This window comes from Triticum urartu, chromosome 2A (assembly GCF_056163025.1).
Source record: "Triticum urartu cultivar PI428250 chromosome 2A, HENAU_Tu73, whole genome shotgun sequence".
Taxonomy (NCBI): domain Eukaryota; kingdom Viridiplantae; phylum Streptophyta; class Magnoliopsida; order Poales; family Poaceae; genus Triticum; species Triticum urartu.
Window position 1 is genome coordinate 198,100,570 of NC_141874.1, and position 10,517 is coordinate 198,111,086.

A 10,517-nucleotide genomic window follows, 5' to 3' on the forward strand; every position below is an offset into this window, starting at 1 on the left:
AATTCGCCTTTGGGCCTTGGTCCTTCGTAAAGCGCCTTCATCCTTCCATCTTCATGGGCTTCTTGATCTTCTTGGAGCTAATCCGGCTACTCCTCGCCGGTTTACGTCCAGTAGTAATATCCCCAACATTAGGCCCCATATTGATTTGAACTTGTTCATGTCAACCTTCAACACTTAGAAAAATTCCTCCTTTGCATCTTCACCTTGATCTCGCAAACCGCCGTGACGTCATACTCCATGATCATGCTAAACTGCCATGACCTCACTTTGTTATTGAAAAATGGTATATCTCACCTTCAGTTAATGAGCCTCCAACAATCGAGGCGACCGCTCCTGTTAGGTATCCAATATCCCGGCTCCCCGATTCTTGCGCCTGTCACCTGCCCCTTTACCTTATAAATAGGGCCAAGGGTCATTCACTTTTTCCCCTTCGTCTCTTCACTTCTTCTTCCTCCTCGCGACGCCTCTGCACCCGAGCGCCGCCGCCGAGCTTCGCCTCCGCCTCTCCGTTGGCCGCTGCATCAACCTGGTTGCTCCAGAGAGCCGTGGCGTACCTCCGCTGCTTCAACACCCGCTGTAAGTCCTTCCCTTTCCTCCTTTGTAGATCTACCTAGGGTTTCCTTGTTCATCGAAGCTCTAGCATTGTTCTTCCTTGTTCCTCCTTTAGTCCATAGATAAAAACCTCAAGCTTGATGTATTCCGTGTAATGGCTTATCTTCTATTACCACAACAAACCCTTATGCGCATAAAAACTGATATGGACCTTTGTGAACCGCTTCGCGACCAACCTTTTTAGGTCTAAATCTTTTTGCTTTTCCTGTCTTACGGTAGATCCAAAATTTCGATGTAACCTTGTGAAACCTATTTTACCTTACTTAGTTGTTCTTGCCTTAGATCTGTATCCTCTTTATCACATAGGCGGTTTACATTTGTAGAAAGCAATCTATCACATACCATTAGTCCCCTTGTAAATCGGCAATCCCTTTATCTCCGTTGTCATACTCCAGTTTAACAGTATGCGCATACCTTTGTTCCGTTATTGCTTTGTCATTCATTATTGTATCAGCCTCCGGTTTACGAAATTTACATACTTGTATTTCTTTATTCCGTTGCACCTTATGCACCACCATGAATGAATTGTAAACCGGTATTTCTTTTCAGCTTTTCGCTTGCAATGGCCAAGCCATTTTATGCCTGTAACCGGGCTCCCTCCCGTGTTACCGAGGAGCAGCTTAATGTAATGGTCAAAATTGGTACCTTACCCAAAAAGAGTGAGATCCGGTGGCGAGTTCCTGGACTGGAGAACCCTCCTACTCGCAAGCAGGTTGAAGCAGTGGTGTTTGTTGATCACATAGGCCATGGTTTCAAACCGCCTGGGTCAAAGTTTTTCCGGGATGTGCTTGCCAGTTTTCAGCTCCACCCTCAAGATATTGGACCCAACTCTGTATCCAATTAATGCAACTTCCAAGTCTTCTTTGAAGTGTACTTACAAGAAGAGCCAGCGTTTGAGTTGTTCCGAGACTTCTTTCATCTGAACCGGCATACTGAATTCGTTGACGGTCCCAATACTGAACCTGGCGGCGTCTACATTCAGAAAAGGAAAGATGTTGAATTTCCTCATGCTAAGCTGCACAGTCACCCCAAAGACTGGAACCAAACTTGGTTCTATTGTAAAGACACCTCCCCTACAGATGAGAACCCTCTGGCGGGTTACCGTGCTCACCGGCTCACCAATACTCATCCACTACCGCAACGTCTAAGTGCCCAGGAACGGGCCTCATATGCCCCTCAACTCGCCAAGCTCCGAGCCTTTATGGCCAACAGTTTATTAGGTGTAGGCTTTGTTCGTTGCTGGATATCCTGGAGCATCTTGCCATTAAGTCTCCGCTCTAGTTTAATGTGCGAGTATACTGGCAACGTAGAAGACTCCCAACGCCATATCAACATTCAGCTAACAGACGAAGAAGTAACAGAGTCTGTCAAAAAGATTTTGAATGAATCGGAGGCTGTCTGTCGCCAAACTGGATTAAACCCCTTTTATACGAAAAACAATCCGCCTGCTGTAAGTATTATCTTCCACTTTACGCTTGATATCCTTGTACTGTACAAGCTTTGAATATCCTTTGCCCCTCTTTTAAACAGGGTGATGATCCGTTCTTGAAAAGGAAGCCTCAGGAGAAAGCGGCAGAGCCTTCCCGTCCTAAAACAAAAGACGTCAAGAAAACCTGAAAGCGGAAGGCAGCTGAGCGCATCAGTATTGAACTGGATGACGACCCAGATGAACCGGAAGTTGAGGTAGAACTTGATTCACTTGGTTCACTTTTCATGCATCTCATTGACAATGATACTTATCAGGAGGACGTTGAGGGCAGCCAAGCTGACAATGTAGAGGTAATTATCCTTTCCTCCAGTTCAGACTCTATGCAAACACAAAAAATCCGTCAAGCGGTCCGGAAAGTAAGCTTTTCTCATCCTCTTGCTCACTTGGACCCAACATTTATTTTGAAGACGCAGCAACACGAGGCTTGCCGCACCACCCGGCATAGCGGCCAAAAGGTCACGTCCGCCGGTTTACCTGACACCCTGGTTTGAAAGCGCCGATCTGAGGTCTCACCCACTTCTGACAATTCTTATCCCAAGGTAGGTTATTTCCGACAACCTCTTAATCCGTCTGATTCGAATTATTAGGTGACACCACCTTCATCCTCTGGCGAGTCAACAGCGACCCAACTCCCTCCTCTCAAAACCGTAGCTGGGTAAATACTTCAACCCTTTCTTTTGATGTTTCATACTTTATATACTATGCTTAACTTTCCCATCTTTTTCTGTTATAGAGCCAAAGCCAGACCCAGCAAAAAGGCTCGGGTGAACAATCCGCCCGAAGACCAGGTGGTTCTTGAACCGGAGCAAACGGTTGAACCGGAACAAACTGTTGAACCGGAGGGTCCAAATCTTGAAGCTACTTTTGATGAACCACCCCCTCAAGATGACAATATTGATGAACAACCAGAGGTTGACATTGCTGTGCCTGATGCTGAACCGGCCGATCCAATCCGGGCTGATGATAGATCTTCTAGTTCGGTGAGAGCTACTGACACTCCATCAACTCCAGAAAAGGCTGTTGGAGACAAAGAAGGCGAGGTTATCATTAATCATATTCATCACACCTCTCCTGGCCATCCTGTAATCTTGGCCAAACGTAGTGCCAAGGAAGAGCGTGCTGCCATGGAAAAAGGCAAATGGAGCAATGACTTGTCAAGCTACGCCCATCTCAGCGCTCAAGAACTCCACTCCGGTTTTCTAAATCATCTGCACTCAAACCATGATTATGAAGCCGGTTTGGTGAACCTGATGAAAGAGCGCTATGAGGTATTTTCATCACTTTCCTTTCTTGAATCCAAAGTACAAGCATCAACCCAAGTAGCCCCCAAGGGCCGGTTTATGATGGCAATCATAAACCGGGACTTTATAATACCTTAACTCTTACAAACTTGTCCTCCATATACCAACTGATCTTTTGAAGTAAATCAGATGTGATCATTATATTCCCGTAGTTTTTCGCCTATGTAACCCCCAAGGGCCGGTTTAGCTTTGCGAGGTAAACCGGGTCTTGAATCAATGCGTCAGCTTTTAACAGATGTACATTAGCCCCCAAGTGTTAAGGATAATGCTTGCATTGTACTTGAGACTTGTGAAAAATATGTTGACGATAGAGCAAATAGGCATTAGTCCCTAAGTACAAAGTGCATAACTTGTTATACACTTGGCACTTCATAACCTATTTTGATGATATATCTCACCTTTGTAGGCTGAGCTGAATAAGAAGGATGCTCAAACCGCAGACCTTCAAGAGAATGTTAAATCTCAACAAGCAGAGGCTTCCAAAGCCAAAGAAGAGCTCACCAATGCCTTAGCAGCTATGGAGAAGCTGAAAGAAACCTTTGACAAAGAGCGTGCAGACTGGGAGACGGAAAGGGCCATTTTAACAAAGAAGGCCCTGAAGCCGGTGGTTGACGAACTGACCGGCTTGAAGCGGCAGATTAACGCCATGACTTCTGCTGTGTTTGGTAAGTACCTTCTCATGTAGCTTGTCTAATTCATAAGATCTTATCAATGACCAGTTTACTGATGCTAAACCATGACAGGGACCCGCATTGCTCATCTGGGCTCTGACATGCGGAAGAAACTTAAAGCGGCCTACACCTTGATAGAACAACTGTTCTCTGGATCCCAGTGAGCCATTTGCACTGCAGCTTATAACAAGCCTCCGCCAGCGCTGATAAAGGAAACTATTGAAAAGCTGGCCATGCTACCTACCCGGATCAACGAACTGAAGAGATCAGCCGCAAGATCAGGAGCGCTGACCATGCTAATCCGGGCCAAGGCATGGATTCCGGATCTTGAACCGGCATATATCATCAAAGGGTATCCTGGCATGAAGGAAGACGACTCAGACTTCAATAACGATGAACTTCGAAGGCTGACAAAGGAGATGCGACCAATAGCAAGCAAACTGGCGGAGGACACATATTTATCTCATTTCCAACCGGTTTATGATGCTAAGGGAAAAAGACAGCCCGCGTTGATCCATAATGTGGAAGATCTTGTGCCACCAATCCGTAAGCATACTTACGCTCCTGACATTGACCCCTCCAATCGTATCCATGAAGAGGCCATTTTTCAATTCTTAACTGGAATCAATTGGTCAACGGTTGATTTCCAGCGTCTGGGAGGGATGAAGAGAATGTGATCACGCAAGATGACCCTCAATCATCAAACCGTCCTGATGAAGAATCCTAAACCGGTGGCCGGTTTATCAGCTGCAGCCTGCCACTCTTTTGAAAACACTTATTCAATTTGCGGTGTTGAAAGCACCTTGTAATAGGATAGCATGAACACCTTATCTGCCATGCCATCGAGCATGTTTTGTGTTGCTTAATATTGAAAACTTGTTGTGCCTGTGGGATCTATTTATGCATAGTTCATTATGTTCCTGCATAGAAGAACATGAAAGTGTCCTAGTGGTTTACCACTGGATGGGTCATGATGCCCCAAAAAATACATACATAACTTGGATGGATGACCAAAGATTTGTATTAACTAGATATAAAATAAATGATAACCGTGGTATATCTTCGTTGGCTGACCAACTATTGGTATAATAGGAGTAAAAATACCCATCTGTAGGGTTGATGACTCCTTCCCCTCTTGCTAGTTCATGTAAAACTACACCGGTTTGTTCGTGTAATGCTAGTGACCAGTAGCCAAAACCAGACCGGAGCAATTTACTACCGGTTTAGAACTGATCATGTACTGACAATTGAGCATTGAAAGCCATGCCGGGTGGTAAAAACACCGGTTTATCAGAAATATTCATAAATCCCTTATCAAAAGATATTAAAAACAACAAATCAAAAAGAAATATACAAGGCTTTTCATGGGCTGCCAGACCCTAAATCGAGGCTTTTCATGGGCTGCCAGGCCGCTGAGTTAAACCATTTTGCAAAGCCTTTTAAGATGGACCTCAATCTTTAACCAATCTCCGTTTTAACTTTGAAAAGTTCAGGGTCCATGAGATTGACTTGTCAAATGTTCGATGGGTCATACCAGGTTTACCTGGATGGAGTGGCTTACTAAAAGAGGCAGGATAACCCGGGGTTTTAGGTGAATATACCTGGCTTCCAAGCCTGGCTTGATGGCCTATTACAAGGGTGCAACCTCGTTGTTCTTTGAGAAGCAAGGAGCCCCCAGGTAATATTTGAGTTGTGCTCAATGGTTAACTATGTTTGAGTTGTGCTTGATGCAACAGACTCTCTTTGGTTCCACATAATTTCCTTTCGGCTTTAAGCCTATCAAGAGTTGTAGCCATGGTGTGAAGACAACCAAGCCCCCTAGTGATATCCCTTTTTGGTTTTTAAACCAATCAAGAGGTGTAGCTATGGTGTGAAGACAACCAAGCCCCCTAGTGACTTCCTTTATCCCTGTGTGGCCTTATGGGCCAATTAATAAACTCTGTTTTGTTAATAGAAACCGCTGTGAAACCACACATGATGTAAAAAAAGGAACAGAGACCCCGCTTTAGCTGAGGCTCTGGTTTATTATATAATATATATACATTGTCATAAGTATGTACATAAGAAGAGCCTATGGCTCAAGTATAGTAAGGCCGAAGAAGGGCTATATTCCACGGCCGCTTTGTCTCCTCCTCTGATTTACGTGAGTCTTTGTGCTCTCGAATATCGATAAGGTAGTATGACCCGTTGTGTAGGTTTTTGCTGACCACAAAAGGTCCTTCCCAAGGTGGGGATAACTTGTGCATATCAGTTTGATCCTGGATGAGCCGGAGCACCAGATCACCCTCTTGAAAAGTTCTGGTTTTAACCCGGCGGCTGTGATAATGCTGGAGATCTTGTTGATAAATCGTCGAACGTGCCGCTGCGAGATCACGCTCCTCATCTAACAGGTCTAGTGAGTCCTGACGTGCCTTCTCATTGTCAGCTTCAACATAAGCCACCACACGGGGCGAGTCATGACGGATGTCACTAGGAAGAACCGCCTCTGCTCCATAAACCATGAAGAAAGGTGTATAACCCGTCCATCTATTTGGTGTGGTGTTGATACTCCATAACACAGAAGGTAACTCCTCCACCCAACAACCCGGTGTCCTCTTTAAAGGAACCATAAGCCAGGATTTGATACCTCTCAAAATTTCTTGATTTGCCCTCTCAGCTTGACCATTAGACTGGGGGTGAGCCACTCATGCTATATCAAGCCAGATGTGCTCACGTTGACAAAATTCCTCCATCTCACCCTTTGACAGATTAGTACCATTATCAGTTATAATATTGTGTGGGAAACCAAACCGGAATATCACCTTTTTGATGAATTGAACTGCCGTGGCTGCATCACACTTACTGACTGGCTCTACTTCCACCCACTTGGTAAACTTGTCAACTGCCACTAACAGGTGGGTCTTTTTGTCCTTGGATCTCTTAAAGGGTCCAACCATATCGAGTCCCCAAGTTGCAAACGGCCAAGTTATTGGAATCATTCTCAACTCCTGAGCCGGAACATGAGCGCGCCGTGCAAATTTTTGACAACCGTCACACCTTTTGACTAAATCCTCAGCATCAACATGAGCTGTCAACCAATAGAAGCCGTGATGAAAAGCCTTAGACGCCAAGGATTTTGAACCGGCGTGATGACCACAATCTCCTTCGTGGATTTCTCTTAAAATCTCACAACCCTCTTGAGGAGACACACAACGCTGAATTGCTCCTGTAACGCTGTAACGATGTAGCTCCCCATTGATAATGGTCGTTGGCTTGGATCGCCGGATTATCTGCCGGGCCAAGGTTTCATCCTCCGTTAACTCTCCCCGGTTCATGTAAGCCATGTACGGGACTGTCATATCCGGTATAACATGCAAAGCTGCCACCAATTGGGCCTCCGGGTCAGGAATAGCCAACTCCTCCTCTGTGGGTATCTTCACCGACGGATTATGCGGTACGTCGAGGAAGACATTAGGTGGCACCATTTTTTGCTGAGAGACTAGGCGACTTAAAGCGTCCGTCGCTTCATTCTTTCGCCGGTCTATATGGTCAACTTGATAACCCTTGAAATGACCAGCCAATATGTCCACCTCTCGTTGATATGCAGCCATGAGTGGGTCCTTAGAATCCCAAGTGCCAGATACCTGTTGAGCCACTAGGTCTGAGTCACCGAAGCACTTAACCCGGCTTAAGTTCATATCCTTAGCCATCCGAAGACCATGGAGTAAAGCCTCGTACTCAGCTACATTGTTAGTACAAGGGAACATTAAGCGAAGAACATAACAGAACTTGTCACCTCGTGGGGAAGATAATATGACTCCAGCCCCCGAGCCCTCCAATTGCTTGGACCCATCAAAGTGAATCGTCCAATAAGTGTTATCTGGCTTTTCCTCTGGTGCCTGTAACTCTATCCAATCATTGATGAAGTCCACGAGTGCTTGAGATTTGATCGCCATGCGAGGTGTATACTTGAGCCCGTGAGGTACAAGCTCAATAGCCCACTTGGCAATCCAGCCAGTTGCTTCTCTATTTTGAATGATATCTCCCAGAGGGGCTGAACTGACCACTGTGATAGGATGACCCTAAAAATAATGCTTGAGCTTCCGGCTTGCCATAAACACCCCATACACCAGCTTCTGCCAATGCGGATACCTCTGCTTTGATTTGATAAGTACCTCACTGATATAATAAACCGGTCATTGAACCGGATACTCATTTCCAGCCTCCTTGCGCTCCACAACAATAGCCACACTAACAGCTCGGTCATTAGCAGCCACATATAGCAGTAAAGGCTCTTTATTGACCGGAGCCGCAAGGACAGGCGGTTCAGCTAACTGCCTCTTCAAATCCTCAAACGCTTTATCAGCCGCATCACTCCAGACAAAGTCATCTGTTTTCTTTAGCATCTGATATAAAGGGATAGCTTTCTCCCCGAGACGACTGATAAACCGGCTCAAAGCCGCAATCCGGTTGGCTAAATGTTGAACGTCATTGATACACGCCGGTTTAGCCAAGGACGTAATTGCTGAATTTTTTTCCGGATTAGCCTCAATGCCCCTGTTTGACACCGGAAAACCCAGGAGCTTGCCTGCTGGAACACCAAAGACACATTTTTCCGGATTAAGCATCATCTTGTAAACCCGGAGGTTGTCAAAAGTCTCCCTCAAGTCATCTATCAATGTTTCCTCCTTCCTGGACTTCACCACAATATCATCCACATATGCATGAACATTGCGCCCAATCTGTTTATGAAGACAACTCTGGACAGAGCGCTGATAAGTCGCCTGGGCACTCTTGAGCCCGAAGGGCATGGAGACATAGCAGAAGGCTCCAAAGGGAGTTATAAAAACTGTCTTCTCCTGCTCCTTAACTGCCATTTTGATCTGATGATAACCAGAGTAAGCATCCAGAAAACACAAACGATCACAACCTGCCGTAGCATCAATAATCTGATCAATACGAGGGAGGGCAAAAGGATCAGCTGGACAAGCCTTGTTCAAGTCTGTGTAGTCCACACACATACGTCAAGTGCCGTTTTTCTGAAGGACTAGCACCGGATTAGCTAGCCACTCCGGGTGAAAAACCTCCACGATAAACCCTGCGGCGAACAACCGAGCTACCTCCTCACCAATAGCCTTACGCCTTTCTTCGTTGAAGCGGCGGAGAAACTGCCTGACCGGTTTAAAGTTAGGATCTATATTAAGTGTGTGCTCAGCGAGTGCCCTCGGTACACCTGGCATGTTAGAAGGCTTCTATGCAAAGATGTCATGTTTCTCACGGATGAACTCGATGAGCGCGCTTTCCTATTTGGGATCCAGGTTAGCGCTGATGCTTAACTGCTTGGATGAATCGCCGGGAACAAAATCAACCATCTTAGTGTCTGTAGCCGATGTAAACTTCAACGCCGGATCGTGCTCCGTAGTTGGCTTTTCCAAAGAAGTCATGTCTACCGGATCAACCTTGTCTTTATAAAACTTCAGCTCTTCTGTGGCACAAACCGGCTCAGTGTAAGCCGCATCACCTTCCTCACATTCCAAAAGGATCTTCCTGCTCCCATGTACTGTGATGGTCCCCTTATGACCTGGCATCTTAAGCTGCAGATAAACATAACACGGCCTCGCCATGAACTTGGCATAAGCCGGTCGCCAAAATAGGGCGTGATACTTACTCTTGATTTTCACCACCTCAAAAGTCAATGTTTCTAACCTTGAATCATGATCATCTCCAAAGGCCACCTCTAGGGCCATCTTGCCCACTGGATACACAGACTTATTGGCCACAATGCCAGGAAAAATGGTGTTTGACGCTTTAAGATTCTTATCTGTCAACCCCATACGGCGGAAGGTATCATAGTAAAGAATATTGATACTGCTTCCCCCATCCATAAGAACCTTGGTGAACTTATACCCCCCCCCCAACCTGAGGTGCCACCACCAAGGCCAGATGACCCAGATTATCAACCCGGGGTGGGTGATCCTCTCTACTCCATAAAATGGGCTACTCAGACCAGCGTAGATACTGAGGCACCGCCATTTCAATAGAGTTTAATGCCCTCTTGTGAAGCTTCTGATTGCATTTACACAAGCTAGTGGTAAAAACATGATACTGCCCACTATTCAACTTCTTCGGATTGCTCTGATAACCCGACTGCTACTGCTGTTGATTCCCCTGATGGTTATAACCTCCTTGATCGCCCTGGTTCCCTTGATGGCCATGTCTAGTTTGATTGCCTTGGAATCCTGAACCGGAGCTCCCACCTCCATAACCCGGCCCATGAAAACCACCTCCTGAACCACTGGGCGGGCAATTGTCATATTGAAGCATATTGGAATTCTTAAACTCCCGCATAATGAAACAATCCTTCCAAAGATGTGAAGCGAGCCTTTCTTTTGATCCGTGCTTTGGACAAGGTTGATTTAACAGGCGCTCCAGATTGGGGCCTGACCCTCCGCCCCTCTGGGGTTG